Source organism: Bombyx mandarina, chromosome 09, assembly GCF_030267445.1.
Source record: "Bombyx mandarina strain Sakado chromosome 09, ASM3026744v2".
NCBI classification, from domain to species: domain Eukaryota; kingdom Metazoa; phylum Arthropoda; class Insecta; order Lepidoptera; family Bombycidae; genus Bombyx; species Bombyx mandarina.
This window is the reverse complement of record NC_143216.1, coordinates 9531161-9541533: the sequence shown is the minus strand read 5'-3', so window position 1 is coordinate 9541533 and position 10373 is coordinate 9531161. Positions and strand designations below refer to the sequence as shown.

The following is a 10373-nucleotide window of genomic DNA, read 5'->3' as shown; positions in this document are numbered from 1 at the left end:
ATGAGTATCCTTGGGATAGCTTGGAGCGTTTCAGAGAATGTGTCTTTGAATGTATATTGTGAAAGTACTATGTCAGCCATTTTGGTCTTATTACGAAGTTTCTCTCAAGGATTGAATAGAAGAAAATTTCTCAATTTTGGTAGGTATTAGCAGTAAACAGCAGCTTAACTGAATCTTTGGCATTGCTGATGTCCGTGATCGACAGTAACTACTGAGCACCAGGCGGGCTGTATGCTCATTTGCCCAAAAGGTCAATTAAAAAAGTTTCAATATACAAATTCGACACTACTAAGCTTCCTCAGTACTAGATAAAATGTATATATGTATAAGAAAAAAGAACAGACGTGGGATGGAGCATCACTTGAGAACGGCTCGACCGATTCGGACGATTTATTTTCCGCTTTGTTCGTAATTTTCCGGACAAGGTTTGTATTAAAAACAAGTTTTCGTAAATCACGGGATAACCTAATTAATAGATATGGGTATGGATTTGCAGTTGTCATCCAGAGGCATATGTAATATTATGTATCATTTCAGAAAATGTTCATTTGGGATGAGAGAAATCTCCAGTACCATCAACTTTGCCGAACACTTATACGTAGCTGGACACGCCTGTTCCGCTCCCACAGACTCCGACAAGAACTGCTACATCCAGCATTTTCTTGCAACCTTCATCTTTTTTTTGCTTACTTGCTTAGATGGGTGGACGAGCTCGCCGCCCACCTGGTGTTAAGTGGTTACTGGAGCCCATAGACATCTACAACGTAAATGCGCCACCCACCTTGAAATATAAGTTCTAAAGACTCAAGTATAATTACAAGGGCTGCCCCACCCTTCAAACCGAAACCAGTAATTACGCAAATTATAATTTTGCGGGTTCGTTTTTTATTACACGATGTTATTCCTTCACCGTGGAAGTCAATCGTGAACATTTGTTGAGTACGTATTTCATTAGAAAAACTGGTACCCGCCTGAGATTCGAACACCGGTGCATCGCTCAACACGACGACGTGTGCACGACGACGATCTGCTTATATGTTCAGGTATAATATGACCGCATACTCAATAAAACCGTGGTTAATCAGCCGTCATCCAAACTATTTTGAATCCTCCCCAGTGCATTTCTAAAGATTATATTTATCATGTTCCATAAAATAAAATAAAAAAGTTAACTTTAAACCATTAGCTCGCCTGCTTACCTAAGCTAATAAGCCCCCTGAACAGCTTTGTACACTCCTTTAAGTAAGTGTGCTTTAAGTTAAACCAAGTATATGTTATTTGTAACGAGGTATGAGACGCACGCGGCATACTCATTGTGTTGCTATGCAAATGGGGGAGTTCACCTCTAAGGGTACGCAGGGCTGCCAACCTACAGGTTAAAAAAAACAAATGATAACATACAGAAGGCAGCGTGCAAAAATGTAGACAAAACTTTAACCTTTATTCTTTAATTATATTAATTTGGTTCCTCCGGTCTGCTACTGAAAATGTCATGAAAATTGTATTTTTGTCACATTCGTTCTAACAATATGATTATAAAATGCTTAAAAATAATTATGATTCGAACAATGGAAACATGTTTCCTTTCGACAAGATTCCTGCGTATTAATTTAGTGAAAAACTTTGAAACGGACAGTCGGTCCCGGCGAGATCAGACCCCGTATTAATTTTGGAATATGTTGTAAACGTTATTGTAGTATACCACAATTGTCATTACAATGTGCAATTAGAAAAGAGCCATCGATACGATCAAACGTCATTTATAGTAACAGTAACCAGTAGTAGCACGTGCTTTAAGTCCACAGGTCCCAAGCAAGCACCTTTGCTTTGCCCCTGGCATTGCTGAAGTCCATGGGCGACGGTAACCACTCACCATCAGGTAGGCCGTATGTTCATCTGCCTACAAAGGCAAAAAAAAAGTAAAATGTCGTCTCTACCCGACTCTAACATAAAGTGGGTTCAGAAGGACACAAAGGTATGCCATAAAAAAAATCGTAAGATGTTCAATAAGAGCAGACCCGACAGCCCTGCAAGCGGTCCGGTACACACGAACCTCGCAACGAAGAAAGCAATTATCACTATCGCTCCCTTGATGACGTGCGAATTAGACTGTGCACATTACAGAGCTCCGTTATGTCGGGCACACCTTGAGTAACATCGCTCCAGAGACGTTACTATCCTCACTACCGACTATAATATAACACGGGTATTTTTAACTAGCTTACCGTTGATGAGAAGATAGTTATGGTGCAGTAATGCTGTCAATAGCAGTCGGTTTATCTAGTCTAATTATTACATAAATAAATAAAAACATATCCGGACATTACAAATGGCAAAAAAAATAATCTCTTACAGTGATAAAAGTTCATCACGATCGTATTCAGACGTTTAGAAGATAAAAACTGCGCAGATAAAAACGTTCTGTAGCTAAAATAGCTAGGAATGCCGAAATTGCATCTAGCAACCATGATTCAACTGATCTTATACGATGAAAGGTATTCCTTTTTCTTTAAAAACTATACACGTATTGATTACAACCTTTTTTGATTCACGCTATGTAGCTAAAAATGTTCTGAAGCTATAAGGGAATGACGTGTCGCATTAACTAGCTGTAAACATGATTCGACTGATTTTATATGATGAAAGATATTCCTTTTTCTCTGAAAACCTACTCTTATTGATTCATAAAGTCTTTTTCGATACAATTTTACTAATTTAGATTGAAAGACGAACTCATGACCTTTTTGCTAACAAGCTGTCCCCTAAGCCCGTAGAGATAGTCAAAAGTTTTTGAAATATTTTGAAGTCTTTCTAAAACACGCACGATCATATGATTTTAGATATCAACTCTTCCGGATTCACAATACCGCCTGTATGCAATAGAGAAATTATTATGGAATAAATGGAGATTTTATAGTAAGATATAATAAGTTTTACAGCTACAGATACAATATGAAGTTGAGTAGAAGAAATGTTTCCACGAGGACATATCCGCGGATCCATGTCTTCTGGCCTGGTATGTGACATCAACAGCTTTAAGAGTAAAATAACGTCACATTTATAACTGATGCTGACATTTCATAACTACATACATAATGTAACAACAAACACGACGAACAGAAAACACAATAAAACGAACGATACAATAAAAATACAAGGGTATTTCGTAAATGTCATTTGAGTTCGGACTCGTTTATGGACCATCATAACGTTATTCATTGTCCTTATTAGCGATTTGCATATATTTTAATAAAACATATAAAATGTTTGATGGTGTCTCTCGGATTAGATCAGATATAAAATAAGTTTAGTTTACTGAGACGATTCCGGTCAGATTGGATGTCACTTTATGGCACATTCATTCTCATGATGTAAAAGTACTTAGCCAATGACCCTGAATAGCCTTGTTTCTCTACCTATTGGCTATTGGTAGCCTAAGGGGCTATTCTAGCTTCTGGCGAATTGGTAGATGAGCTTACGAGCTCAACCTGAGAGAATTTGCTAATAGCAGCTCTAGCAAATTTTTTTTATTGCCCTTGTAGGCAGACGAGCATACGGCCCACCTGATGGTGAGTGGTTACCGTCGCCCATGGACCTCAGCAATGCCAGGGGCAGAGCCAGGCCGCTGCCTACCCCTTAATACTCTCCATAAGCCTCTTTTAAAGAAGGACATGACATAGCGCTCGGAAAACACCCAGGAGGGGAGCTCATTCCATAGCCGGATGGTGCGTGGCAAAAAAGACCTCTGGAAACGCACTGTCCATGTACAGTGTACACAAGTACAGTGCTTCGTAGAATCTACCGGATCCGAATCGCAACCGACTGAGGAGATCTGGTGATCTGGGTTAGTTAACTTGTTGAACTCTTTGTCGTAATCGATTAATTCGACGAGGACGGTAACAAGTGTTTGGAGAGCCTAAAGAACTGATAGTGGATTCGGGGGATCCGACAATACATGTTTCAGCCGATGACGGCTTTGCGTTGCCTCGTCGTCTGGGTTAAGGCGATCCCACATCATGCAATGGGCTCTAACCGCAACAATGGGCATATACAATGGGCCAACGAGCTCATAGCACATATGTACATGCACAGTCTAGCCCTAATATTGTTACAATATTTATAGCCAAACTATGTCCTAACTTAAGCACGTTCTCGGGAAGTTCTTGCACCCAGGGTGTGACATTATGAACCAGGTACATTAATGGTCGGACGGAAGTGACGGTAAATGTTGATCGGAAGTCATACGTGTCCAACGCGTTTGCCAGACTCATCACATTTCTTATACCTATTATAACTATCGTGAAAACATTTTTCTTCGAATGCGATCTTGTAGCTGAGGTTTATAGCCGAGGTTAGTTGAATCAAAACTCAACAGCTCTAAACAAAGAGTGGCATGGTCCGTTGTCTGATGAATGCAGAATTCGTTCGGAATCATTCGGAATTAAGGTACATTAGCTCACTTGTATCCTCGTGCCTCTACAAACCTGCAAACGGATAACGTCAGCTTAATTGAAATGAATCTGCTTCAAGCTACGTCCATTGTTTACGGTCGAAGATGTATACCTATTTTGATTTATTAAAATCGTTCGTGGACCGCTACCGATGTTTTACAGTTCATTATTCGAAACGTACAGCAAATACTGTTGAAAGCACCCGCTCTGTTGGAGTTAGAACGAATCGATCACGCAAAAAATATGAAAACAAATTATTAAACAAATTAACAAATTATTACAAATAATATTATGATGCAACAAGCGTTTGGGTTCAAGTCACAATATTATTCACGAAAAAAAAAGAACGATAGTGAAATGCCACATATCTAATCTAGAAGATCATTTTATCATACAAAAACAACTATTCTGAAAGGATGACTAGCATATTGACTAGCATTTTGCGGTAGGCAGCGGCTTGGCTCTGCCCTTGGCATTGCTGAAGTCCATGGGCGACGGTAACCACTCACCATCAGGTGGGCCGTATGCTCGTCTGCCTACAAAGGCAATAAAAAAAAAAAAAAAAAAACCTCTACAGAAAATTATAAGTACTTACTCAAAAACTTAGTGCATGTCCCTGTGGAACAAAATAGATGAAGTCTTGTTATCGCGGACTGCAAAATGAGCTGTGTATCGGTTTAAGAATTATATATGAAGCATACGATGAACCTTATTCCAATAACAAATCTCAAACTCGTGTGTCAGGCTTGACGACGATAGCACTAGCAGACTGGGCATAGCAGAAAGCTCAAGTCAATTCAGGGCTCAGCTTGGGTCTCTCACTTTAAAGCCCAGGAACTGAACGATGACCGCACTAGATCACAGCTTACGTTCACCTACTTTCTGATAGCAATCTTGCTTGGGAACGGGATGATTGGCAAATCAGTGAAAGAGTTAAGTTAGCATATAAGGAGAGCACAATGCTGGTAATAAATACGGTAGCGAAGTTGGTTAAGGTCAAGGCACTTTCAACCATAATGTTGGGATGCAAGTACATATACATCCATTACTCTTAATAGCGATAGCTATCATCGAACGAATTAAATTCGGAAAAATCTGAATCACGTTAACTACAAGATGCAAGATAATAAGCTTAGAAATTCATATACTCGTAGTGCTGAAATGCTGAAGAATAGCATTAGGACCATCGGTCCACTGAGCAACGACACCCACACGGTGGAAAATCGCTCCCATTGTCGTTTTCCCAGAATATATAGAATTTTAGTGCGACCTTATCTAACTCCAATGTTTTTTATTTATTTAGTTATTTCGGCGAACGAGTGTCTTTATCTGGTTTTATCTGGTTGTCTGCAGAAATGAAATTTTGTTTATGCCTCTACGGTCACGGTCCGAAGGAATTGGTTTGGACGAATAACAATAAAAAATTCTTCTCATTTAATTCCAGTCTAGACCTGATCATACTTAATACTAACTTTTACGTTTAATTTTCGAATCGTAAAAGAGCCGTAAAATATTAACAAAACTGACAAAGGTTTTAGTTATCTTTTTGTTGGCCATTCGCCTTCTAATGAGCAATTAGAGTACGAATGCAAATGGGCTCGAATCGGGTCCAGTTGTCTCAGTTTATCCAGTAGATAATGCGCTAAAGCAGACATTAAAATAATCAACCAGCTTACAACAAGTGGATACTGATGGATTTCTCCAAAACATCAACTGGTAAATAAGCACAACTCAATCAGACATCTCAATCAGGTGCTTTTATTCCCACATATGCATACACGGTGCCCCCGCGAGCTCTCAGACGATCTTGAGCCACTGAAACAACGATGAATACTCTGATTAAAATTATAAAAGCGGTCTCTCGTATTGCGTTTCCATGGGTGAGGGTAACGTTAGCAACAAAAACTTGCAATAAAGTACACTATCGCATTGGTGTAATTAACACTGTTATTGTATACCTACGGTAGGCAGAGGCTTGGCTCTGCCCCTGGCATTGCTGACGTCCACGAGCGACGGTAACCACTCGCCATCAGGTGAGCCGTATGCTCGTCTGTCTATACGGCAATAAAATAAAATAAAAAATATATCATTCTAAGCTGCCAAAGAGTTGCATGTATAGACTGGAAATCTTTTAGGATAACTTTACTTACCTGCGATGGTTTTAAAAGAAAGTAACTGAAGTAGAACTGAAAGTTCCTCGGAGACCTCTTTTTAACCAGCAGTCTGGAATCCAAATATTTAATTAAAGTTAATCCCAACCGGTTTTATGGCCAAACACTGTATGTGAGCGTCACGCACGCCATTCCGTCAGCAATATTGTCTAAAGCAATTTGTATGTTAATCAATTGTTCTTAATGCCGTTACGTCGATGGTTATTGAGGCTCACTATTTACTTTCAGTTCGCGTGAAGCTCAAGGCAAAACGTGTCTTATTCCTTTGTTACATCAGCGGAGTTGCCTTGAAGAGTATAGCGGTGGTTAGACAAAAAAATCCGCGAAGAATTTCAAGAATTGTTAATAACCTTTGCGGAGGGTTCTTGAAGATTATGAGTGAAATAAAATATAGCGTATTGTAAATGAGATATTTACGAGTTTTTGTTGTGATATCGGCGTAAAGATGTGATGGCTGCTCCTATTTGTTGATCAAAACCAATTGATTGTAGCGATCTAACATTCCGGGATTATTTATGTGGTATGAATAATTTGTTATATTTGTTGGTTGGGAATAAGTGGCCTTTAAATACATCTGTTAACCAGATCATTCAATCAATCCGTTATTTATTGTAAATGCCATTGAGAATATATGGCACGAGACCCAAAATTGAGCTAATGATAAGTTCAAGGGTTTTACTATTTTAATTCAATTATTCCATGATACTCATAATAATGGTTTAGCTGGTTATTAATAAGCAGACACGCGTAACTCCGTCTTCGACGAGCTACTATTACTCCTCCACCATCATCCAAATAAGTAGTAACCCCACCTGATTTCTTTATATCCCTAATCTTTTATCTCCTCTCATCTTGAGCAAGGATGGTATTAGATATGTGTCGTAAGCCTGCAAAGATTAGTACAACCATCCTTCTTGCCCGTACTATCCTGCACTAATCATGGTTTCGGGCATAAAGCAAAGGTGCGTTAATCTAATGTAATCAAGACTTCGAAATTATGTTTCATTCTCACGTAATAGCATTTGAGTATTCTGTCACTTTTTGCGTTGATGACTTTCAGAAATACCGAATAATAACGAAACTGCGATGGCACTCAGTATCGAACATGTGGCCTTTTGGTTAAGTGACACCCATGACACCGCTGTGTCGTGGCCCACTGTGATCCAGAAGTATATATAAGTAAATAGGCCAACAAATCACAGCCGTATCGGATTAGCTCCAAGCGTTATTTATGGGAGCTGACTTGGCGATATGCGTCTTGGAGCTATAAATTAAATCTAGGATGTGGTTTCTTTATATTCATTTCAAAATGATATCGACTAAATGTCATGAAGGTAAGAGGAAGCTATAGCGACTAAACAAGTCTGTTAATTAAGTTTATTTTTATTTTTTTTAGTGCTTAGATGGGTGAACGAGCTCACAGCCCACCTGGTGTTAAGTGATTACTGAAATCCATAGACATCTACAACATAAATGCGCCACACGTCTCGAGATATAAGTTCTCAGGTCTCAAGTATAGTTAGTTACAACGGCTACCCCACCCTTCAAACCGAAACGCATTACTGTTTCATGACAGAAATAGGCAAGGTGGTGGTACCTACCCGTGGGGACTCACAAGAGGTCCTACCACCAGTAAATGTAATAAAAGTAAGTGGTAGGTGCAGAAACCCACAACCGCTACATAAGCTCTAGAATTAGCGGCTCAAAGAATAGAGCAGCTCTCAAATGGTTTTCGCAGCTCAGTACAGTAGCGGTTCTCAGAATAGGGAATGCGACAATACTTTTCTGGCGAGATTACACAATCATACATCGGTCACTGAGCTATATTGTCTATGTACCTAGAGTCTAGATGAAGCTTCAATTGTATTAAAACAACATCGGTACAAAGTTGTGCATGCTCAAAGCGCCCCTACTACAACATAGATCATGATGATGATGATTCTCCATTTTAATACGCTTTTATTAGCTTCAGACGTATGTAACAGAATTTTTGAACATGTATTTGACCCCCGAAAACGTCGGATTAACTCGAAATTTGGTATACTTATTAAGGATCTATGACAATTCAATATTAAAAAAAAAAATTGAAAAAATTGAAATTTAACTAAAAAATGAAAAATAAATAATAGTTTAAAAAAAGCTAAAAAAAATACGCTTTTATAGAAAAACCAACTAAAAAATAGAAAATAAATTTTAATAAAATTGAATTAAAAATAGTGTAAGAAAAAATTATTTTATTGTAAAAAAAGCGTGATGTGCTTTTCAGGATATTATCAAAATAGCCCTTCTACTCATATCTGTTCATAAAATATTTATAACTACTGATACCATGCACCCCAAATTTATTTTCTATTTTTTAGTTGGATTTTCTATAACAGCGTATTTTTTTAGTTTTTTTAAACTATTACTTATTAATAAGGAATGTCCACTGAAAGTGATTCATGGTAAATCGAAGTGCGTATTTATCGTGCGTATCCGAGCGGTATCGCGCGTCGTCGCTTGGAGTCGCGAGCCTCCGTACACGTCCGATACACCCTTAATTAGACATGTCTACTGCTTGGGAATGTTGGATTTAGAGAACTTAGATCTGAACGTGCTTATTTCAATATTTGCTAAAATTAAAACGTTTTTCTCGCTTAGTATGTATGTAGTATGAGTGGATTGGTCGGGTTTGAGAAGTGGGAAGCTGTTATACAATTCAAATAAGACATCAACCTAGTATCTCAGGGAACTCAGTGGACTCTAGTAACAGCTTTACATCAGGCCATGAATTGGAACATCCACCTACGCAGTAATAACAACAAATATGTGAGGAGCGTAATTAACGTAGGAATTGCTTTCTCTCAGTGTTGACTAGGCACGTCAATATCATTCCATCAGGAAAAGTCTTACATATGTTTCCCAAAAAGTAAATATTATAAATAAAGTATTTCCGTATCTAAAAGTTAGTGGCTCTGCACGTTATCAATACATGTTCGGCATATCAGTTGTTTATTACAATAAATCAGACAGTGGACGGGCCACTTGTGTTCACTCGAAATAAACCGTCTGCTCGAATCGAATTAAGTGGTTTTCAATTAAATACAAGACGCTTTAAGTGACTAAGCAAGATCGTGACATAGAAAGAGCTGTGGTATTATGGATATGCCCGGGCTCCTAGTGAGAGACGCGGTGGTGGGACTGAGTGCCTCTCTTACCTGGTGCTGCAGGGTTACAGAATCGTTAAGACACCATACTGTAAAGACCATCACCCACTTGGGGACATGACTTCGAAAGCTCAGTTGTCTCAACTCATTATATTATGGCTGCCCTCCCCTTAAAAACGAAAGCCAGCCTTGATAAAAATCAATAATCAATAATATCAGATTTTCATGAGATCAATCTTTCATCACCAGAGGGAAATCTAGGAAAATTACAATGTATCACACAAGCTATGATTAATTTCAATTCTACATGGCAAGCCCCTGTGGCCTAATGGATAAGGCATCGGCCTCCTAAGCCGGGGACTGTGGGTTCGAGTCCCACCAGGGGTAGCAAGTTTTTTTAAATAAAAGCTTATCTATACTTATTTTATACTCGTAGATACAAGCTATTAAACAAATTAAGCACTTACATGTTCCTGTTAGTATTTTAAAAGGTTACCATTCTAAAAAAGCTATCATTTTTCTTTAGAAGGAATATGATTAAATATTTACTATACCTACCTAATCTAGATTTAGTTTTGTAATGTTATTCTGTTTGGAGTTTATTA

General features: G+C 38.4%; 1 non-coding gene across 1 annotated transcript; it reads left to right on the top strand.

The window, feature by feature from the left end:
- The first annotated feature begins 10082 nt into the window (after positions 1-10082).
- TRNAR-CCU (transfer RNA arginine (anticodon CCU)) lies at positions 10083-10155 on the top strand. Its single transcript has one exon. It is a non-coding gene; the product is annotated as a tRNA-Arg (tRNA).
- Positions 10156-10373: the final 218 nt, after the last annotated feature.